Raw genomic sequence first — 25,473 nt, 5'->3', positions numbered from 1 at the left:
GAAGTTAAGCTGTAAGCAGGATGAAGATATTCAATCAGCTAACACCTGTACATATGCTTGAAACCGCAGGAAAGCTAAGAAAACAGTGCGGCTTGCTATGCTAAGTAGAAGAATAGCACGGCAAGCGCCATTGTACATAATCTACCTCAAAACAAAGCACATTATTATAAGTGTAATTCAACTTTACATGAAAAGCAGAATCAACTCAGGTTACTAGACGCCATACAAGACAAGATTCATATTCTAACAAAATGAGAAGAGACGGCTGAATCGAGACTCAGCATATGCAACTCATGCCAAGAGAGCCAAGGTCATACCAATAGAAGGAACGAACAGTAGCTATATCTAATTGAAACGTAAGAACAGAATATCCTGTCTCTGAAAGGTCAAGATAAGGAAGCGTAGGCAGGTGGCAAGCCAAATAAGAATTAAATGCACGAATTGAGAGAACCTAGGAAAATTCACGGTGTCTGCATCATGTGACCATCCGAGCGAAGAGAAGCACGAGTTCACACCTATGCTTGGCATCCGTCCAGCAGGGGATATCGGAACTTTCCCAGACAGAAGATGCAGTTTCGAGGCCAACCACAGTAACATAATTGACACATTGTTGTTGAAGTGATGATTGATTGTAACCTTAATTGGAGGAAGGCCGGGTAGCTGAGGGGGCACCCTGCACCTGGTTGACCATTCTGCGTGCTGCTAAGTAAAGCAGAAATGTATGCATGGGGTTGGTGCCAACCCAATCACAATGGACCACATAATCGAGGGTCCTATAGTAGTAGAACCAATGAGACGTTGTACTTTTAGTGATGTCTACAGTAGTCATTTTTGAAGGAAGGGCTTAGACACCCACCTGACAGTGTTTACCCAAACCCCTCACTCTGTTACCATATACAGATATAGTACCTATATTAAAGTTAACTTTTCCTAACCAAGTTGAAGCGAGACAGACTATCGCATCACTGCTGATTGCCATGCCTCCCTGTTTCTTGTACTTGTCATTAAACGGACTCCCTTTCCAAACCATTGAGTTGTCCTTATTGATTGGTGTTGGAGTCATAAATCTGCACCCCCATCCATCTCAAGGTGCAGCTATCTCATCTTAAAGTACTCTCGGAGCAAACCTCGGCTCTATGGGCCGACTGGGGGTCTCCTGAGTACACTTGGTAGCAGAGGATGGTTATCGATTATCCATTATTGATTTGAATAAGACCTCTATTGACCGTCAACATAAAGTAACTCTAGGTCTTCTGCAATATAACGAGTCCTTTGCCATTCGGCTGAGTAGACCGTGAAGCTCCCCATAGACAATGGTAGTGTAAAAAGACTGCAGACAGGGCCTGAAGGGACCCGTGTTCCCCACACCTCCCTTCCCATTTCTACGGGCAGCTGAACGGGCAAAAAAACAAAGAAGACGGTAACGAAGGCAGTGATCCCGAGGGTCCAGAGAGGAACCATGTGAACGGTGAGTGAAAAAGACTAATGTTCTGGCCAGTGGTCGAAGTGTACGAAAAGAAGTAGTGGAGGTATTTTCCCTGCCGGTCTGCCCCACTCTCCACAAGCCCCATTGCTGCAACCCTCCCATACACAGTCCAAACCCCCAGACAAACACACCTATTATTTGAGGGAATGTTTAGTGCAAGCTTCAACTTCTTCCTACACTTTCATTTTAAGACTTAACCGTTCCAGAACGGTTTCTTTTTAAAATAAAAGTATAGGCACAGTGAAACTGAAAAATGAAAAGTATAGGAGCACCGCTCCCGACCACTCCCGCCCACTTCGACCTCTGGTTCTGGCAAAAGTGCATGCTTTAGAACTAGTAACGGGAAAAGGTAACAGAGGGAGATAGGAAAAAACTTAATATAGTTAGAAGTAGAGAAGACTGTATATATATATAAGGGGATAATGACTCGAGAGTAATAAAAGTAAACAAAGGGTTACCGGGGAAGACACCTGAGAAGAGAGAGGTTACCGGGTAAGACACCCGAGAAGTGAGAGGATTCACCTTATTCCTATGCTTGAATATAGCGGCTAGAAGAAACATGTACCCAGATTCCCACATAATGGGGAACAAATAGACTACCACAATGTTTAAAGACGTCGTGAAAGGGGTACGTTTACACTTCATGAAGGGGTAATGATTAGAGGCAGAGATATCTGTGTCCATCTGGTGTCCGTCTAGTCTGTCAAGCGTCTGTCTTACATGTTTTTTGCTGTGACGTCATATGTAAAAACATTTCTTAGAGAAAACTGATTTAAATTTTATGTGATTTGATAGCCGAGATAAAATCGCATATGAATTGATGTTTTTGAGTAAATCAAAAGGTATAAAATGTTGTGAAAATTTGCATTCGAGCTTGCAGTGTTTGGTGCTCGCTCATATTGGTAGAAGTTGTTTAAGCCACACGAAAGCTTTGACAAGTGTTATATAAGGGAAAAGGGAACATATTTAAGCATGGAAAATATGACTCCATTGGCACACTTATGCAAGCAGTTGCCAAAACACGCACCCAAGCTAAAGAAATACAGTAGTGTGTTAAAGGTACCGCCCACAAGATGTTTATGCCATGGCCACAAAATGGGTCTTTATCTAAAGCCGTCTTACAACATATGAAGTCGCACTCATTGGGGACACACAATGTCCGACTCTGAAAGGGAGGAGCGGGAGGAAAATGAGGAAGAGGGACAGAGCGAAAGACGATTCCTAAGGGAAAAAGGAATAAGGTGGTCAGACAATAGCGAATCTGCACCGAGAGCATCAGAGTCAGCCACGCAGCCTGACCGATATGAAGAAATATCTCACGGTCAGAGGGGGGTCTCTTCACCGCCCTATGTGGACAAACTAAGGGCATTGCCAGGTAGACAGCGATGCAGGAATATTACCCCTGCAATAGACAAGAGAACAATGAGAGAAGAGAGAGAGAGCTACACATTCCAATTTCCGTTGCTTGAGAAGGGGGGAGTAAGACTGCGATATATTCCATGGCCACACATGGATCGAGAACATTTGAAAAACAAGCTGCCAATGCTGACATCGGGAGCCGGAAAGTGGATACATGAGTTAGAAAAAATGACAGGAGGAAACACGTTAGCTATAGGGGACATTAAGGGTCTCTTAATCGTCATACTTGGTGAGAGAGCAGATGATGTGTGGGCACGAGCAAGCTTCCCTGGTGTAACCACGATTAATACCGCGCATGACAGAGCTCCATTTAACAACTGTAGAGCTGCAGTATGGCAAATGCTACGAGTACTATACCCAGATACTTCAGATATGGGAGCTATAATGACGCGAACAATGAAGGAGTCTGAAGATCCGTTAATTTACATACAGAATTTTCAAGGCGCATGGGTGCTCGAGACTCCTGAATCTTGGACGAAATCTATACCTGTCTTTTACCATATATTGTGCCAAGGTCTGCCCGAGCTGGTGCAGAAACAACTCAAGAAATTGGTGGGAATTGAAGCCAAGCCTTGGGCTGAAATACAGTTGACCATTGCACATTATTGTAGACTGCTGCAGGAAAAGAATCGTAAAAAGGAAGCCGCTCGAAAGGGCGAGGAAGCGAAATTGGTGCAAAAGAAATTGTCAAAATATGCTCTTGAGGGAGCCATGATAACTAGCACAGCTGAATAAAGCATGCTGCAGGTGGCTAGTCCACAGCAGAATAATCAGGGCAATACAGTGTTTTATCCCAGGGGAAGAGGATTTAGGGGAAGAGGATGGCAGACCAATCATGGAGCTTTCCAAAATAATCAAGGAGGTTTTCAAAATATGCAAAATGGTAACCAAGATATGTCAAATGGGCAAATGATCTGACCTCTGCCCGTATGTTGGCTTTATGGAATGACAGGGCATTTGGCGCGCACATGCTGAAATCAAGGCATGATGCAGAGTGGCCAAGGAACAGGTACAGGCATGGCAAATCCACCGGCAATTTTACAGCAGGGTGGTGCACAGAATCACACGATGCAACAACAAGCACAAGGAGCGCAACAAGGTATGCAACCGCAAAGCATGGGGAATTTTCCACAAGAACAATCCCAACAGGCACCACTGCAACTATTGCAGACGATGAGCACAGGGCAGACCACGAACCCTGGAATGGGGAGTAACAATGGGAATGGGGGAAATTCACCAGCACATGGTGGGCCAAATTTGTATATAAACTAGGACAGCTCACTGGGAACCCTTATGTGTTCTATCCTATCAGAGACACCAGACCCTCACAGGGAACCTAGGGTGGATGTCGTTATAGGGGATAAAGAATATTTCTTCTTAGTTGACACAGTGCAACATGCTCATGCATACGTGGAGGCAAGTTTTCCTTGTCCGGTGAGGCCATAGATACTCAGAGTTTTACAGGAGCTACCAGTCAACTTCCTTTCACAAATGCACTTCCAGTCTCCATAGGAGAATGTGAGATGAATGTGCCGTTACTATATTCTCGGCAGACCCCAGTAAACATTTTGGGTCGAGATTTAATGACAAAGTTAAACATGACAATCTCGTTCACGGAGAAGGGCATGGTATGTTCCACTCCAGGAATGCACTACTCAAATGTATGCCAAATGATTAGAGCATACTCAGGACACATAGCCATGAGGGCCATACCATTAGAGCCAGAAATGTTTGCATATGGTATGCTTGTGCTTATGGCAGGATTGCCAGGCCTTGCAGACAAAATCATGAGAACCCCTGATGAGTTCTTATTCAGACCCAGAATACCGATGCATGAGGAGAAGGGACAAGTATTTCCTTGATGATACAAACAGCTGCAATGAAAGGGAGAGTGGCCTTGATTTGATTGATGGTTATGACGACGAGGGCCGACAATGGTGCACAGTAATCGCAATTGAAGAAGGATATCAATTGACTGACATCACCGATGATGATCTGTTTGAAGAGCAAACAGATATAGGAGAGACAATGGTGGAAGTGAGTCTCACCTTTTGGATAAAGATGATTAAAAGAGAAGTACCTCAGAGAATGATGTTGGCACTAAATCATCCTGAATATGTTGATGACGACATAGCCAAGGTGCCTGTCTCAGTATGGACTACAGCCCCCTATGATGTAGGCCTCTTGAAGGGGGTTGGAGAAGTGAAAATTAAACTGAAACCAGGAGAAATTCTACCAAGAGCCCAACAATATCCCATGTCCAGAGAGGCAGATGAGGGGATTTTTAAGACAATTTCTGCTATGATAGAGCAAGGCATCTTAGTGATGTCAGAGTTGTCATGTAATACGTCAGTTTACCCTGTGAAAAAAGTAAAGGGGGTCATGGAGGCTAATTCAAGATCTGAGGCCAATAAACGATATTGTTGAGGCCGAGTTCCCTCTGGTCCCTAGCCCGTCTACAATTCTATGTAACATACCCGTTGAGGCAAAATATTTCACAGTGATTGACTTGAAAAATTTATTTTTCTCAATCCCGTTGCACCGTGACTCACAAGATCTGACGTCATTCACGTTCAGGCAAATGTGTTTGAAAAGCATGAGGCTGCCACAGGGGTACTGTGAGTCTCCTTCTATTTTTAACAGAGTCCTGCAGATGGATTTGAGCAATATCGCACTAGAAAGTGTCGTCCTGCAATACGTGGATGACATCTTAATTTGTAGCACAACAGAAGAACAATGCAGGCAAGATTCTGTTTAGCTATTGACTATACTGGCTGAGAAAGGATATAAGGTTGACAAAGAAAAGTTACAATATTGTCAACAAGAAGTGCTGTACATAGGCCAGCTGATCTCACATGAGGGAAAGAAAGTGACCCAAGAAAGGGCTGAAGCCATATTTAACATGGCTAAGCCACACACGATAAAGCAGATGCATAGCTTTTTAGGCCTATGCAATTATGTCAGGGCATGGGTCTTCGACTACAGCTCTTACACCAAGCCTTTACTTCAGGCCCTAAAGAAGGCCCAAGTGACAAAAGAAAAGATCGAATGGTCTGAGACCATGAAGAATGGATTTGCTGAACTCAAAAGAGCCATCTGCACAGCACCAGTTTTAGGGATCCCCCATTATGCAGAGGAATTTTACCTGTTTTCACACACAAATGGCAGTGTTATGACAGCAGTATGCACGCAGAGAACCACGTGGGGTACAATCCCCTGGCATACTATAGTGGGAATTTGGACCCAGTTATGAGGGGTCATTTCCCGTGCGAACAACGTTTAGCTGCCGCAGCGTTTGCCATAGAGAAGGCTACAACCATTGTAATGGGGTACTCAATGACGTGGTATGTCGAGCACTCGCTATTTGCCATTCTAGAGAAACCAAAGGGCACATTGACATTTCAAAGAGCTTCTGCCTATGAAGTGATCATATCAAATCCATCGATTAAAATAGTCCGATCTAAGATAGTGAACCCAGCTATGTTCATAGCAGAGCCAGTCACTGAAGGAGAGCCCATACATGACTGTGCAAATTATGAAGAATTCTATGATGAAATCCCCAGGGTGAAAGAAAATGCCTTGGCAGAAGGAGAGATCATCTTTATAGACGGGTATTCGAGGATCGACCAAAATGATGGGCAAAGATACACAGGCGTTGCTGTGATGAAATACACAACAAATGGAGGGTTTCAAGTGCTTCCTAGTGCACGAATACCATCTCATTATTCAGCATAGGGTGCAGAATTATTGGCGTTAATACTCGCCATTGAGAATCACGCAGACCAGGAAGTAACAGTGTATAGTGACTCCACCTATGTGACGTCAACAGTGCATGCGCGCTGGAAAAGGAGGGGTTACCTCTGAGTAGACGGCATGCCAGTGCAGCACGCAGCCTTATTGGACAGGCTGATCAAGGCACTACAGCTACCAGTGGGCATAGTGGTCGTAAAATTTACCGCCCACACGAAGAGGACAGATTTGATCTCACGAGGGAATCAAGCAGTAGACACGGAAGCCAAGCGTCTGACATCCAAAAGCGAAACTATCATGGAAGTTATCCATGCCAATAAGCAAATGATGGTTACACGATCCGCACCTGAGGGTTACAGTAATTTTAGGCAAACACAGCTAATGGAACGCCAAGGGGAGGTGCCAGAGGAAGTGAGGAACCTGTGGAAATGTCGAGGGTGTTCTAAACCCCTCTGACAGCTTGTGGCGACAAGGCAGCAGTGGTAAACCAGTAATGCCTGTAGCCCTATTAAAAATAGCGCTGGAACAGTTACATTACCCGGCGCACATGACAAAAGAGAATCTAGCAGCAACACTTGCAGAAGACTTGTTCATGCCGAATTTAGCAGAGCATGTTGCATTCTTTATGGTAAACTGTATAATTTGTTAGCAATTCACGGCGGGGCACACATTAAAAGTAATGAGAGGAGTCATCCCAAGGCCAAATGAGCCTTTTCAACACTTGCATGTCGATTACGTTGACATGATTCAAGTATGTAACGGGTACAGATACTTAGTTGTTGTGGTGTGTCCATTCTGTAGATGGATTGAGGCAGGTCCATGTACACACCCAGACTCTACCTGTGCAGCCAAATTTTTAGTGAGAAAAGTGTTCCCCAGGTGGGGGGTGTGCGAAGTCATGAGGTCAGATAATGGCCCTCATTTTGTCAATGCAGTGTTCGAGCAGATTAGCTTGCTGCTTGGTATAAAGCACAAGCTCTTGTCGGCGTATCATTCACAAGGTAATGGGATCTGTGAGAAGCTCAACGGTTTGGTAAAGGAAAGGATAGCCAAGTTGAAGCTTACTCTAAAGAAGGCATGGTTGCACTGCCTTCCAATGGCACTGTATGCACTTCAGAAACCAACCCGGGTCCGACCATCATCTTAAGTCACACGAGATAGCCACAGGAAGAAGAATGAGAACTCCTCTGACACCCCGAGATAGAGCCAGATGTGATGCCCAGTCAACAGGAGAGGTTTTAGGGTCTGAAATGCAAAACTATCTGAACTGCATGACATCTTGCCTTACTTTAATTTCAGACCAGCTGCAACGATGACGAAAAGGGTGCAGAGCAGCACAAAACACAGGAGACACTACAACAGACCAAGTTCAGAGTCTACGTGTGCCACCAGTCTTCCCTGGAGACGCCATCCTTCTGAAGAATCATACAAGGAAAAAGTGGGACGAGCCAAGATTCAGCGGTCCTTTTACAGTGGAGGTCTGCACCCCGTCCGCAGTGAAACTACAAGGCAGAAGAGCTTGGATCTTTCTCGGCGATATCAAACCCTACATCTAAGAAGGCCCCTGCCTGCACCCCAAAGAGAGGAATCAACGAGTGGCGGGGAAGAACCACAGCACGTACAGACGAGATACATGACGCGGAAGAAGGAGGCATGACCAGCCAGACAATGACAAAGAACTTTTTGCAAGTTGTGGCTTAAATTGGACACTTCCTATAAGCAAAAAAGGGGATAAGGACACATAAAAACGGACACTCTGTGCATCCTAGTTGCAGGGTGAAGAAGAAAAATTGCACGCACAAGCCACAACACAGTCTGATGACTTTGAACTTTGAACTGAGGCATACTTAAGCTTTGAGAAAAGAATATGCCAAATTGTGACCGAGGACGCTTGCATTGGAAGCAAACACAGTATCCCGACACGTTCCACACTTAGACCCTATTCGGAATCACTTATGGTGTCCCGCAATAGCGACATCACCAAGGATGTGGTCACCTATTTTGAGCTAGTGCTAAGATCATACCCATCAGTGGTTGGGAGGCTCACCAATATCACTGACATTCTACAAGATCCTGAAAACGAAAAGACAATAAGACAACTCCTCACTGTCATTGCTGAACAATTTATCCTACTCCCTGAATACAGTGAGAAAAAATCTAATGTTCCCAACACAGGCGGAAATAGATGAGCTCATCAACACACTGTTCTTTCGCATAATCGAAGACTGTCCAACTCTTATCTGGAGAACAACAGACACACTCACATTCATCAGAGACCCAGCAAATACAGAACATTTAAGCCATCTTTTAAATAAAATCATAATTCTAGCTGCACTCCATGCGACTGGACAGTGCAGACATTGTTCACATTTAGGAGAAAACATATAATCCTGAACCTCAGCCAGACAGGACGAATGTCCCTGTCACTGGAAGACAGCAGGTTGGCTCATAATGTCCTTTTTCATCTAGTCACTGACTTTCCAGAGCTAGTGGGGAGACCAATCGATGTTGACGTCCTCACTTTCATCAGAAACCCAGCTAATATTGCACAGATGGGCATGCTTTTGCATGGAATTGTACTGCAAATAGAGATTTCGAACCATCAACAGAACTATCTGAGGAGAGTCTAAAAAAGCTTTTGCTGAGGGACAGATCGAGGGAGTAGTGTCAAGAACTTCATTGGCATTTGATATTTTTTTGTCCTTACTCTTCTTATTAACCAGCATACACCATGTCCTCAGGATTGAAGCAAATCAGAGGAGTGGATTGGGAGCTTACCTATTTTGAAAATGCACAGTAAAGGGACTCACTAAAGTGTTATTGTATTTCTGATTTTTCCCATAGTCTAGAAAAGGAACTGTAGCCTGACATAAGAGACAGTGGGCCTCATTACACGGTAGGCGGTAACCATGGCGCTATTAGCTATGTCCGCCTTGGTGGATGGCGGAATTACCGCCCTACTCCAAGGTGAGTGGGGGCGGTAACTCCCCATTCACCAAGGCCCTTCCCCATTCCCATTTTTGCCCCCATAGGGCATAATGGGAATGGGGAAGGTGCTAATTACGGTACCGCAAATTGCGGTACCGTAATTAGCACCAAGGTCCCTTTGCGGGTTCGTTTTTTAACGCCTGCTAAAAGCAGGCGTTAAAGTACCAACCCGCAAAGGGACCTCGTAATAAGGCGGTAAGGGTTAACGGTCACCAGTACCCTTACCGGTGACCGTTAACCCTTACCGCCTACCATGTAATGAGGCCCAATTTGTCACTTGTGAGAGGGGGACACTTGTGGAACATCTGACACTCTTAAGCTCAGAACTCGGAAGACGATATTGGTTAAGGGACTAATAACATTGACATTTGGCGAATGATCGAGATGGGGGTTGGAGCAGCAATCTGGTCCTCCCACAAGAAGAGAAGCAACCCTACTTCTCTGGAAGAAAATGCTGTCGCCTGACCTAGAGGAGCATAATGTACCTATGCATCACATTAATTATTGTTTTACTGTCATTAACAATCAGAACGCATTCTTTATTGGTGCACAAAGTGTTCCAATTTCAGTGCACCTACCTAATGATGCACGCATAAAACCCACAAAAGCACCCAGCCATTATATAGTCATTCTAGTCCCTAGAAGATCTGACGGTGGAGTGAATGAACTTGAAATGGATGTGATTAACAATGATACACACACACTTTTGGTCACTAACAAACAAAAAAGCCAGAGACAGGGTCGCCAAGAGATGAATAAGCTAACATCACTGACAACTACACGCATGCAAACACTGAATGCACACGAAACAGGCCTAGTGTCAATGACTGCAGAACCACAAACCAAAGCAGTAGAGAAGAAGAGACTGAACGGAAGCAGTTATATCAGAATCTCTTAAGAAAACAAGAACCAACTCTGAGAAACTCTCTGCACGGACACAGCTGATAGTAGACTAATTTGTTCCGCACATAGCCTGAGCAAGGAACCTGCAAGAGGAACTGAAGAACAAAACCGCAGAAACTATATTGCCAAACATATATATTCCAACGCAAGGGACAAGTACCAGTTCTACAATACAACCATACACTGGACCAGTTTCAGGCTGGTTGGCATGGGCATTTGTAACTAGCAGGAGAAAGATGTATGATGAGAGGGAAAGAGCTATCAGGTTCTTGTCCACTCAAATGGTGCAGATGAGGAGGCCTGCACCATGGACCAGGATACCTGAGAATCCTCCAGCAAGAAAAAGCCATACAGATGCATTCAGGGATGTAGTCATAGCCAACTACAGGAAAACACTAAGAATCAAGAGAAGCATGCATGGAGATGACAATGAACTGAACGACTACCTGGACAGCACAGCACATCTGGGAAACATTTGGTACCAGCACATGAAAGAAGTTGGAAGACGAGGTTCAGAAGGGGAATGCTTTGTTTGCACACTCCTACCAAACAGCATGTGAAAGTCCAAGATCTTCGTAGCTGTAGAAATCGATGTCCAGACAGCACACTGTATATCACATGTAGCAATGTGTAAGACCAGAGGCCAGTTCATGGATAGTGTTGCCTCTCTGAAATCGGCAACTGAAGCAACTGATCCAAATGATGACGATTATGTCCAGGACATAGAGACAAGAAACAATGGAAAGACGAAACACATTGTGATCAGATATGAGAAGCCTGGAGTTAAAGGAGCAGAGATCAGAAGAGAAGCAAATCGGAAGCTAAATGCCCAAGGAAAAACTCCAGAAGAAGCTCGGAGATGGAAGAATCGAGGCCAAATGCAAATTTGGGGAACAGTGCTTTCACCAGACGGATGGGAGAAAGGAGTAGTGATATGCCGAGCATGGATGGTCTTCGGTCACTACGAGCCAACCATCAACATAGTGCAAAACGGATGCAAGCCATTATGGCCAAAACTTGCAAAACTACTTACATGGGTCGAAGACAGAGGAGGACCCTTGCAGATAGTGCCACTGGAGACCCCAAAGTTCTGCTTCAGGAATAATGGCACAAGGAAGATGGGAGAGAATCGGAACTGTGGACGAGTTTTTGACGCTCCAGGAATGGTACATGGAACTGTAGTGATTATGCATCATTATTGGGCGTGTGGATCCAAAGCATACATCAGACTGCCAAGAGACTGGGGAGGCATATGCACGATAGTGAACGTCCACGTTCCAGCATTGGTGATCCCGAAAAGTGACCTGAATATTGACAGTTTTCCAAAAGCACATGCTCACCTGAGGAAAAGGAGATCTGTGGAACTAATGACTTGATTGAAAAGGGAAAATGACTTCTCTGCCAAATCAGAAGAAGCCTTTCATGCAATCCCATATGAACACAGGCTGTTCAGCCTAACCTCATCAGTGTTCACAACCATTTTCATGCCAAGATTCCAAGTCGGAGCAAATACTACATGGTTACAGATAACCAGATGGGAGTTACTGCAGACCATAAACATGACAATAAAAGGATTCAATGCAATAAAGAAAGAGTTAAGAGCCAACCGACTGATGACTCTACAGAACAGATATCTGCTTGACATGCTCACAGCCATGGATGGAGTAGTTTGTGCAAAAATAGGAGAATCATGTTGCACATTTATACCTTCTCACGTCGAGGAAAATGGAACTTTAACAGAAGCCATAGGTATGCTGACGAAGCTACAGAACCAGATGATCGACGAAACAGACGAAGTTGATGATGACAGCTGGTTCGGATCACTATTCTCTTGTATCCCACAATGGATGGCAGACATATTCAAGTTTCTAGGAGGCCTGCTAGTGATGATATTACTAGGATTTTGTGTTATCAAGATAATAATCTCACAATGCCAGAAAACTGCGAAGAAAGCCATAGGGATGAAGATCATGATTGATGTCAAGCCAGAATGGAAGCCCAAAGACCTGACTGATGAAGAAATAAGAGTCTCTGTGAAGGCCAGCAGGCACGCGCCAGAAGGTACAAAGTTTCTCTAGCCCAGGAAGCACAGAAACTATGTGGGAAGATGGGTTTATTGTAACCCAAATGAACAATGTCAACTAATGACGTGGAATCAAGACAAACATGTAAGGACAGCAGGAAGCCTGAAAGGAGTAATAAAAATATGACTCCAAAGAGACACTTCTTCAAACCATCTTGTATAGATCCAGAAGACGAAGAAGGAATGAACCCAGGTGATGGAGTGAAGATAAACATAGAAGAATCAAGTGAATTGAATCCAAAGAAGGAGTTGAACGTGGTCGATGAATTGCCCAGAGGGGGGAGTGTAGAGGAGGTCCCAAATAAAGCCTGCACTCCCATCGCCCATTTCGAAGCACCAGGAACATTCACACCAAAATATGTGACGTATGATGAGCAAATAAACCAGCAGAGACCTGCAGTAGGGCTCTGCCCAGTACCCATCAGAAGAGCAACACCTATTGAAGTACCAATACCCAGACAACGATGGACAGTAAGGTATCCATTGAGAAAACCCTACCAACAAATGAGACGAAATGAAGATTGCCTAAGTACCATCCCGGAAGAAACCAAAAAGGTCTTAACGGAAGATGAATGGTGATGTCACGAGAGCCTGGACAAACTCACAGATAGAACAAATGACAAACCAAGAATGACACAAGGAGATGAAACGCCATTAGAAAAGAGATTGTGAGCTTAAAGTAATAGAAACACTTGTGTATAGGCACGTTATAAATGCCATATCATATCATATCAAAGCATAAGAGAAGTTAAGCTTTAAGCAGAATGAAGATATTCAACCAGCTAACGCCTGTACATATGCTTGAAACCACAAGAAAGCTAAGAAAACAGTGCGGCTTACTATGCTAAGTAGAAGAATAGCACGGCAAGCGCCATTGCACATAATCTACCTCAAAGCGAAGCACATAATTATAAGTGTGATTCCACTTTACACGAAAAGCAGAATCAACTCAGGTTACTAGACACCATACAAGACAAGATTCATATTCTAACAAAATGAGAAGAGACGGCTGAATCGAAACTCAGCAGATGCAACTCATGCCAAGAGAGCCAAGGTCATACCAATAGAACGAATGAACAGTAGCTACATCTAATTGAAACTTAAGAACAGAATATCCCGTCTCTGAAAGGTCAAGATAAGGAAGTGTAGGCAGGTGGCAAGCCGAATAAGAATTAAATGCACGAATTTAGAGAACCTAGGAAAATTCAGGTGTCTGCATCACGTGACCATCCGAGCGAGGAGAAGCACGAGTTCACACCTACGCTTGGCATCCGTCCAGGAGGAGATATCGGAACTTTTCCAGACAGAAGATGCAGTTTCGAGGACAAACACAGTAACATAATTGACACATTGTTGTTGAAATGATGATTGATTGTAACCTTAATTGGAGGAAGGCCGGGTAGCTGAGGGGGCACCCTGCACCTGGCTGACCATTCTGCGTGCCGCTAAGTAAAGTGTACATTTATGCATGGGGTTGGTGCCAACCCAATCACAATGGACCACATAATCTAGGGTTCTATAGTAGTAGAACCAATGGGACGTCGTACTTTTAGTGACATCTACAGTAGTCATTTTTGAAGGAAGGGCTTAGACGCCCACCTGACAGTGTTTACCCAATCCCCTCACTCCGTTACCGTATACAGATATAGTACCTATCCTAAAGTTACCTTTTCCTAACCAATAGAAATGCTTATTAACTTTTGAGTGTTACACGTCACTTATGACCAATTTTCAGTATAAATTATGTGTTTATTATGAAGTTCATTGGAGTTGAAGTGAGATGGACTATTGCATCACTGCTGATTCCTATGACTCCCCGTTTTTTGTACTTGTCATTAAACTGACTCCCTTTGCCAAACCATTGAGTTGTCCTTATTGATTGGTGTTGGAGTAATAAATCTGCACCGCCATCCATCTCAAGGTGCAGCTATCTTGGCTTAAAGTACTCTCAGAGCAAACCTCAGCTCTATGGGCCGGCCGGGGGTCTCCTGATTACAGTAGTACTGCGTTTTAGAGAGGAACTGAAGTCCCACAAATGAACAGAAACTGGACAATTTACTAAAAGTATAGCCACTGAAAAGTAAAGCTGATGCACACAATATATTTCCAGCTGGCACTTTGCCCAGCATCGGTTGGCCGGACCATGAAAATGTAGCATGGAGCTGGGCAAAGGTGGCTTGGATTTTCACGTTACTGCCTAGTGATACACGAGTCATATTCACCAAAGGCTGCCCGCATACTCCCCCCCCCCTCACTGGATGGACACATTTCAGCATCAGTATAATCTCTACCAGGCAGCTGACGAATACAATGTACTTGTGCTCCTTTATTAGACTATCGTCCTGCATGAATGTGGATTGTGACTCGACTGTGGTGGACATATCAGCCTAACTAGACACACTGAAGTCGAAATCTTTGTCTAGTTCCTCGGTCAATTGCATTGAGGCTTCAGTCTCTGTTATTTCAGCTTGTGTTATTTGAACATGAATTGGAGAAACCATCTTTTTCGGTGGGTGTAGATTGTGTGAAGTGGTCACTGAGTACTTCAAAAGCATATTCCTTATATTCAGTATTTTCTTTTTCATCTTGTCGAGGTCTCACATAGTAGCAATGGTCCAAAAACACTTTGCTTGCTTCGCGGGTCACATTCAATTGATTTTCTGGCCATTGGGCATACGCATCTTGAGTCTGCTTATTGACTGGACTACGCAGCGCCTCAAATAATAGTTGCTCCATGGTGAAATCTGTTTGGCAAGCAACGTCTCTTGTTTCATTTGTTGTCTGTGTCTTCATACTTCATTTTCTTCTGGGACTCTAGGAGATGGGTTGTAAAAACATGTTCAATGCAAATCCAACATACTTTTAAAAAAGCATTTAAAAAAGCATGTTATACAGACACCAGTCCAAAACACTTTTTCTAATCAAAATTGTTTATTAGTTACCCTTGCTTTCTTGATTTTCTGTGAAACCGTGTTCTTCACTGTAACGACTGCACCAGCAAGCTGGTCCGCCACCTCGGATCCACGTGCCTCCTGTTCTATTTCCCGATCTTGTATACATCCCCTGAATAGAATATTCATTTAAAAAAGTCAGTCGTATTTGAAATCAAATTCTTTCCTCGCACACATGGCTTACATATATACCCTCGTACACTGTGTACGTAATTTAGTCAACATATACATTTTGAATTTCACATGATTGATGGCTAGTGTACTCGATCAGAGATCACTGTGCGAAACCCACTGATTGTAATGTTGCACTCAAGCGATTTTGCATTGTGTTCAGCATTATGGTAGAAATTGAAATGTTAGAACTGAAATTGTAAAAGTTTGAAAAGATGCTCGTTTATAATAATGTCACTGTCTAATAGTATCAGATGTAGGATATACTTTCTTTCATTCAAGGGAACTGTCAGTACGCATACCTCATGCTCTGGACCAGCTCCAAAGGATGATGTAATTGTAGTCGAAGTACCAGCATCACCCTGTAACACAGTACTTGTTTTAGTATGGATGAAAAAAGTGAAATTGAACAGACACAATGGGATGCAGACAATCGTACATATCAAGAAAAACCCATAAATGAAACATTATGTAAACAAAAGACAGGATACGTAAACTATTTCATATTATCTAAAATTCCATGCATAATAAATGTTCTGGGTTCGAATGGCAAAATAAAACTGCCTGGTAGACGCTCGAAGTTGTTGTTGACTCCGGGAAAGAAATGGATGCAGAATCTTGATCCTTCAATTTCAGTGCATTGTCACAGAGTTGTAAAGGGAAAATTAGATTTGAATTAGAAATGTGGGAAGATCCAACTCTGAAGAATATGAAGTTCAGCAAGTCTGAATGGCTCACCATTGGTATACTGGACGTGTCGGTGATGTCGTCACTACCGATAGTCTGTGCTTCAGTCAATATGCTAACCTAAAGAAATTGACATGTAAAGCAAGCAATTACGAAAAGATTATGCTTATTTCCAAGGGCACTATAGCATAGTTTTCTGTGTCCATCAATTATTTTCTATGATGCTCCTAAAACCAGGGACAGATGTATAGCAAAATGGGGTGTAGTTATAAAGTAATACAATCTGGTAAATATGCAAAGTTTTGTGAGAAATATTCAAACCAAAAACACCAATCCGTCCATGTAGTTACCTGTTCAGTACCCCAAGGCCTACAGCTAATTCATGAACCGCGACTCACCTGAGGCAGCGTGTGCATTAATAGAGTTGGGATTGCATTTGGAAGCTATTTATGAGATGTTCTGAGTCGATGCTACTTTGTGTACTGCGATTCGTCATACATATTCGTGGTAAAGTGCAGGCTGCAGATGCAGAATCGATCTCCCCTCAAGTCCCCCAAGACTTCCTGGGCTCGACTTTCAAGCTTGTCCGGCGTAAATCCACAATATCTGACCCATTCTCTTATCAGATCTATATTCCTCGGGAATATATGCATTAGTGTGCCCTTAGGTTTGTTATGGGTCTTAGAACAGCAACCGTAAACCAAACAAGCAGGCATTCTTAAGTAATCTATAAAAGAAAAAAAGTCCACATCATCAAAAAATTATGTTGCATGAATGCGTGAGAAAGATGGAATTATATCATACATTTTTCTATGCAATGTTTGTTTTGGTCACAGAGGCAAAACTTGTGTTGCGTAGTCAAATATATACTGGGATAATTTTCTTATAGAATTTATTGATGCAACGAAAATTGTAACGTGTTTCTCGTCCGTTGAATGTAGTTTCATCGATCAAAAGGAAACATGCTTATAAACATGGTCCGAGAAGGATGCAATTCTATGCCAATTGACACTGATGACAATTGCTACATATCGAGAACAGAAGAAATAAAACAGAAGTCAATGGTAATGGCAATGAGATGAATGAACATTACACTACTGGGTATATTCGTTTGAAATTTAGAGGTCAGGAAGAGATGATTAGGTGACCTGCCCTTACCTTGACCAACAAACAGTGAGATTCAGCAAGCAGGGTAGTTAGTATCAGGAGAACAGGTTGCACGATCATGAGATGACTTCCACTGCTCAGAGATGTTCACAGGTAGCACGATGACGAGTTGATTTTCAGTGATCAGAGATGTTCACAGGTAACACGATCACAAGTTGACTTGCAGTGCTCCCAGATGTTCTCATACATATCAAGGTGGTTTATAAAGGATTTGAAAAGTGGGTGTGTTTGTGAATGAGTGACGTGTATATGGCGTGGTCTTCTGTGGATAGCATGGGTGTGGCCTGCTTCAAGGGGAGCCTGCCTGGAGACACTGGTTTTGGGGAGGGCATGTGAACAATGGCCCCTGCACGTAAGATACCTTTGAGGTGTACATGGTGTTTGGCACCTTGGCCGTTCCCACCCTGCCAGCCCCCTTTTGAGTGCACGGACACAGGTGTGAACTGCCATTGATAGGGTAGGGGGCGACGGTCGGCCAAGAAGTATGCAGGAAAGAGCCGGAACACTGCTGATTGGAGACACACTTTTGTGGATTGCAGGGGCGCGGCCTGCTTCAGGGGAGCCTGCCTGGAGGCACTGGGTCTGGCTAGGCCATGTGTACAATGGCCCCTGCGCGTAAGACACCTTTGAAGTGTACATGGTGTTAGGCACCTCATCCATTTCCACCCAGTCAGCCCTGCCAGGACAAGTGAGCTGTCCTTGATTCACTGAAAAATTGAAACAACCATTCATAAAAGTTCAGTTGTATTTTATTTTGTTGCTGATGTTGATGGCACAAATGTACTACACATTATGTACTTCGGGTTGCAGCACAGTGTGGGAAAATCCCCTGTACTGACCACTGTCACTGGGGAATGTGTCTCTAATGGCACCAACGACACAGTAGGTATTACTCGTCAAACTCTGTGTCCAAGCCTCCCATGAAGCCGCCATGTAAACGAATGATAGGCCACCATCCTGTACCACCTGTGGAAGAGAAAAATACAAACCGTATTTAAGTTAACAAGATAAGTGTATCAAACCTTAGTTGAAAATGCAATCTTGTATCCTTTGGCATTGCTGCCAGTACAAATGTTAATTTATGGATCAATCAACTTGGCCTTTAAAGTGTAGACACATTACAAAAGTGAACAACTATGCATTCCATTACATTTGGGACACAAAGAAATATTGTTTCTTGGTTGTACGTAAATGAAACATAAGATGATCACTATGATTTCCCCAAATCGCGAGTGATGTATAGAATTGCAAGACTACATTAATTTGCCAGTGATAGATCAAAGTTACGACAATATAGGAGACAAACATGAAATGTTAGTAGACTTAGTGACACCACATCTAGAGTACACTTACTTGTTACTTGGATTGTGTGGGCGAACTGTTGTGCTTGCATAAGCACCATCATAATCCTCAACAAAGACTGTATGGGGCAGGCTGCCCTGAAGTCATGCAGCTTGGTAACGCATTGCGGCCGCGTCTCGTTTTCCGATATGTAGGACAAACATCCAGAGTTTTCTCTGCAGAAGCATTTCTCTTCCTCGGTTGGCATTACATTGCACCGATTGCAGGTACACCAGGTGGAGACGTTGTCCATGCGACTAGGCTCAGGCTCTTGATCTGGTGATTCGTCCTCCCAACTGTCGTCCGAAGCCCCATCGTTTCTGCATCTTGCTCTTTCGAGTAATTCTGCCTCGGAATACTCTGGTTCGTACTGGTAGGGCTGTATTGTTGCCATTATGTGACAAAATTAAAATAGATAGTAATGATAGTACTAGTATCTGTTCACACGGCCTACGAGCAACGAAGTTAGCTGAACAGAGCAGAAACGAGCCACAGTATACACAAAAAAAGACAGTGAAACGATTGGAAAAGCAAATCTGATGTAGTCTGATGAGAAGCAGTCTGTTTATACTTATTGAGGAAAGAGGCGTCCTGCCATTTCCATGGAGACACGTCATTAGCTGAAGTGCAGAGAATGTTGACACAAGACATGCACTGGCGTTGTAAAATGGGCGGCACGCGTCTAGTGATGTCAGCCTCAGGGGCGGGGGATATGATTTCGTGCCGCCAGGGCAGTTCACCTTAGGGCGATGCGGCAACGGATAAGATTAGCACAAGATGGCCGCGCCCTGCTGCCTGATTTTGCATGTGTAAAAGTGAGGAACCCTCGGGACAATCATATTTTTGAGCGCATTATTCCTTTAACACTCACAACCGGATTCGTATATGTACAGCAAAATCGTTGTAGTGGATGGGGTACAGTTGATGGATGCATCGTGCCAATTTCTGATGTTCTTGTTTGAATCTCATTCTAATGGTGATATGGGTATCACTTCAATAAAGTCGCACCACATTTGCAGTGACACTTGTTATCCTGCATTTTGTCTCATAATTTTAACGACAGCACAGGGCTTCCATGTCGGAACAGCACTTTTCTAATTTGCGCCACATTCATTTGAAATAAGAAAGTATTTTTAAAAAGGTAGCAGGCGCTCCTCTCCAGAAAGAACAGGGCATGATGACCTGAAAGAAAGTAGTATATTTAAATATTGACCGCCACATCCTTTCAACAGTCCATGCCCCCACTTTTATATTTGACAACGGTCCTAGCTCATGATAAAAAAGAGTGTGGAAATACTACATTCTCTCCTCCAGTTTCCAGCACCACCATTCTGAAGTGGGTGGAAGTACTGGATGGGGAGATGTCGCACTTTCCAGTAGCAAAAGCTGCTAAAATCTCCCATTGAGAATGAAACATGTGCTCCAATGGCACTGCAACCATTTCTTTAAAGACTGCCACTTTTTTTAATTCAAGAAAGTTTTCTTAAACTTTCATTAAACTAGAAAAGTGGTGCTGCAGTCTAAGAAATGCTAGGTTTATAAAGGGAAAACGTGTCCAGTGCACTTTAACGGCACCTCAGAGGTGTATTTTATGTCCTTTTATTGACGTGCTTTAGCTGTGCTGCTGTGAGGAAAATGTTGCTGGCCTGCATTCCTGATGGTTGCTAGGGCTGTTGTCAAGCCGTAAATCAGGCTCATGCAAAAGCCAGGCTTTCATGTCTATGCACCACATTCTTTCTCTGTCAGAATATGATGCATTTAAGAAATGTGTTGTTCTGGCTTGGAACAACAAACTTCTAATGTTCACAGCAGGGGAGTTGCTAGGTCTGGAAAAGACCCGGGGCTAAGCTGATGTCGGAACTGTTGGGACTGGGGGCTAGCAAGTCTTTTGGCTGTAGCTCCTGAGATTCTATCTGGGGCTACAACCAAAAGATCAGGGGCTATGGCCCCCATTGCTCCCCCTAGCAACGCCCCTGGTTCGCAGACCTCTGAATCAGCCCAGAGCCTCCAGTGCGAGCTTGTTCTGGTAGCCCAGTGCTATATTTGCACGTAAAAGAAGCTTCTATGGCACCCCATGAGGCGTTGTTTTGGAGGAAATAAGAGGGCTTTCCTTGCAGCATTGTTACAAAACAGAAGTTTGGTAGGACAATCCCTTCAAAAGTATTACACGAGTCGGCCACAAGATGGCAGTGAACCACCTCTTCTCCCTCTCTCATCCCAGATTGTCTGTCCGCAATCCAGGAGTGGTGTGCCAATAATCTCTGCCTTAATGCCAGTAAGACAGAGATCCTCCTTACTGTCTCACCAGCACCTTCATTTCCTTTCACTCTCTGGCCGCCCACCCTGGACCCTCTTCCTGCCTGTGAGGCCAAAAACCTTGGAGTTATCTTCGACTCCACACTCTCCTTCTCTTCTCACATCTCTGACGTATCTAAGAAGTCAAACTACCAGATGCACCTCCTGAGAGGTATTCTCCTTTTCCTCTCCTTCCCCCAGAAGCTCATTGTCTCCAGAGCTCTGGTTTTCTCTAGGCTGGACTACTGCAACAGTCATACGACCCATGAAGTGTGTTTCAGTTTAGGCTTTGCCGCTACTTTCTCTCCTCCTGCTGCACCATTGGCTGACTCACATTCTGACACAGCCTTTTCAAACCTGCATCTTTCTATCTCTAACACTCTTGAGCTACTTGCCTCTGTCATGAGGATCCGCCTGAAGCCCTAATCCAAGTGTAACGCTTGGTACTACTCCAATCTCGTCACCCTCAAACGCAAGTGCAGGGTGGCTGAGAGGAATTGGAGGGCATCAGGTGCACCCTCTGACAAACTGGATTGCCGCCTGCTCCAAAGGCAATACAGACTCTCTGTCCTCACCAAGAAGAGAGCCCTCATCCAGGTTCGCGTCTCTGCGGCATCTAACAATTCGGACAAACTCTTCAAAATCTGAAAGGAGCTGGCCAATCATGCTGCAGTATCTACCTCTCCTGTTCCTTGCCAGGCCCACTGTATGGCCTTGACTTCTCATTTCATCATGAAAACTCAGGACATCCTTTCCACCCTTTCTTCCTCTTCCTACTCCTCCACTTCTGGCCTGCCTGTGGCCGCCTCTCCTCAACCCTTCTCTTCCATTCCCTTGTTCACCCCAGACGATTTTACTAGACAAGTCCGATCTAAACCTTGTCAAAACAGGTTCTTCTCTGTTCATCCAGAACCACCAAGGACCACATCGACACCCTTCCTCCAACCTTTGCTGATTTCTGCAATCACTCTTTTGCCACTGGAACCTTCCCCTCCTCCCTTAAGCACTCCCTTGTGCATCCCCCTCCTAAAGAAGCCCTCTGCCGATCCTTCCTCTCCGACTATCTATCGCCACTCTCTATCACTCCTTTCCTAGGCAAACTCTTGGAAAAGCTGGCAATCACCCAGCTTAATCTGCACACTGAATCTGTTGGTTGTCTCCGCGACCACCAGTCTGGCTTCAGAGAGGGCAGAAGCACGGAAACTGCTCTCCTGGACATCTGTGAAGACCTGCTCTCTAACCTTGATTCTAACCTTCCTTCTGTCCTCATTCTCCTCGATCTTTCTTCTGCTTTTGATATGGTCAACCATGCCATCCTGCTCAATCACCTTTGTGATAATATGGGTATCACTGATCATCAGATCCTGGCCTTGCTGACCTCCTTTCTCACTGATGAACTCTCTCAGGTCCAACTGGGGTCTTTCCTCTCTTCTATCCCTCTCTCTACCTGTGGTGCTTTCTCACTGATTGACTCTCTCAGGTCCAACTGGGGTCTTTCCTCATTTCTATCCCTCTCTCTACCTGTGGTGTTCACCGGGGGTCTAACCATTCTCCCTGGCTGGTCAACCAATACCTGACACCACTTGCCCACCGCATCGCTGCTTTCTGCTCCAACTTTCAGTGTGATACCCAGCTCTCTCTTAGGCTTCCCCCTGCCGCCTCTTCTCCTTCTCTCACTGCAGACTGTCAGGAATGGGATGCCTCTAATGATGCCAGTAGGACTGAGATCATCCTCACTGGAACACCAGCTCCCTCTTTTCCTCTCTCTCTCTCTCTGGCCACCCACTCTGGGCCCTTTTCCTGCTCCTACCTGTGAGTCTAAGAACCTTGGGGTCATTTTCGACTCCACCCTTTCCTTCTCTCCTCACATCTCTGACATCTCTAAGTCAACTATCAGCTGCACCTCTTCAGAGGTATTCCTCCTTTCCTCACTTTCCACCAGAAGCTCACTGTCTCCAGAGCTCTGTTTCCCTCTAGGGTGGACTATTGCAACAGCCTCTTTCTAAATCTTCCCGCCTCTACTCTCCATCCTCTACAACTTATTCAGAACAAGACTGTAAGAGTTGTCCTTGGCCTCAAGAACATGGATTGTATCTCTCCAGCTCTGAAATATCTTCACTGGCTCCCAGTGGTGGGAAGGATCAAGTTCAAGGCCCTCTGAATTGTCCACAAGACTTTCTGGGTCCTTGGACTGCACTACCTCCAACTCTCTCTTCCTAAACATCTCCCTTCTCCAGCTCTCCGCTCATCCACCTCCAACTCTCTGAGGGTCAGTCGCTTTTCCAAGCAGAAAGTTGAGGACAAATCTTTATCTTCGGCTAGGGCCTCCCTCTGGAATAGCCTCCCTGCCTCTCTCAAACTTGAGCGGAACCACCTCTGGTTCCAGAAGCAACTCAAGACCTTCCTCTTTGCTTCTGCTTTCTCTCGTCTTCTCCCTTGTTGATGTCCCGACTGCTCCACGCACTGGTCACCTTGCCACCCACTGAATTGGGGCCCAGGTTACTGCATGTCCAGTTACACCTCGCACTGCCTCTTGGCTCCCCCAGCACTTGTGGTCTGTATCCGCAACCCTACAGTCCTTTCCATCTGCACTTATGAGCCACCCATTGGCTGCACTTTCTGATTTACCTGCACTGAGCCACCCGCTCGGCATTTCTCCCCTTCCGCTAACCTGCACTTGCGCGATCTGCTTGACACAAGGCCTAGTCACGCCTAGAAACACTTGTGTACAAGCGCGTTATAAATGCCATATCATATCATACCATATCAAATCAATACCTACAGCATTCACCCTTTACCAGCCTCCTGAGAACAGCACCCGCTCTCCATGCAGCTCCAAGTTTCCTCAAATACCCTTTATGTTTGTACAGCTTCCATCTCCCTAGCTTCTTGAGCTCCCTCACATTCATGCCCAATCTCCCCCCACCCCCAGAAGCCCCATACCCTGAATGAGTGGGTGAAAATGCCCCTACCATCCACCCACAAGAGCATTGACCTTCCCCTTAGCACTTTCAGCACCTAAACTCTCAACACCTAGCAGGCTAACACCCCTTCCCCACAATCCTGCTGGAACACCAAATCCTCACCAGCCCCACTTACCCTCCTTAACTGGGCAAAAAGTACCCTCCTACACCTACCCCAACAGGACCCAAACCCCTACCAATCTATGGTTCCCTTTAGACGTCTTCACAAAAATATCCATCTCACCCCTGCTCCTTCACTTCCTCCCATAACAATCCCTCTACTCCTTGGCAACCCACACATTCCGACTCTCTGAATGCCCAATGAAGAACCATGTGAAGTAAATCCTAAACATAGCTGTCTCCCACCTGGACCAAATCTCCTTAACAAAACTGTTGATACTGGCTCTCTTTGCTCTGAGAACCTACCCCTTTCTCTTTGCCAACCTTCCAGCATTCACCTGCCCATCTCTGCCCATTAGGCTCAAAACCCTTGAACCACTTACTGTTAAATCCATTCTTCCAGTGTTCATACAATTGTCATCCTTGACAAATCTCTATCCACTAACCTCAATATGTAACTTATAACATTGTTTGCGTGCTTCCTTGTTTGCCCCTGGAGCCAACGCCTGGGCTCTCTGCAAATGAAAACGAGACAAGGTGTCTGCTATGGTATTGTTCTTACCAGGCACATGATTTGCTCTAAAGACAATATTATGATGCCAGCACCCTAACACAAACGCTAGCAGCAGCTTCAGCTTTTTTGGAATGCCATTTGCGAGGGAGTATCAGCCTGAGCTTTTTTAATTTTTATTTAATAACATTATGCACCATGTCAAGAACCATAATGGGACAACCCCCAGCAACTGCCTTGCAGAGACAACAGGGCAAGCAAAAGGTCACTTGTATATTCCTGAATGCAGTCTTGCTGAAACCCAATATTCCAGCATGGAGGAGGTTGGCTATGTAATCACAGGCACCCCTTTCTACAAAGTAAAGTAATAAGTGTGTGCCCTGAGGGCCTGCTGGTAGGCTCATTTATAAAGATGAGCCATCTCTGGTTTGACATGGTGGCCCGTGAGATTACATATTTATACAGCAATAAGCCATTGATGTAATTTGATTGTCAGCCTGGTTGGCAATGACCCTTGTGTCACAGGGCCATATAGTTGTCACTGTCATTAATTGGAGGTTAAGGACCCCTAAAAGTGTCAGACAATCTTCCTGAAGTGGAATAACAAAGGACTCATGTTGTCCCAGGAGACCGTGGAC

The sequence above is a fragment of the Ambystoma mexicanum genome, chromosome 8 (assembly GCF_040938575.1).
Source record: "Ambystoma mexicanum isolate Mex_15411 chromosome 8, UKY_AmexF1_1, whole genome shotgun sequence".
Classification (NCBI taxonomy): Eukaryota; Metazoa; Chordata; class Amphibia; order Caudata; family Ambystomatidae; genus Ambystoma; species Ambystoma mexicanum.
Note: the sequence above shows the minus strand (reverse complement) of the source record.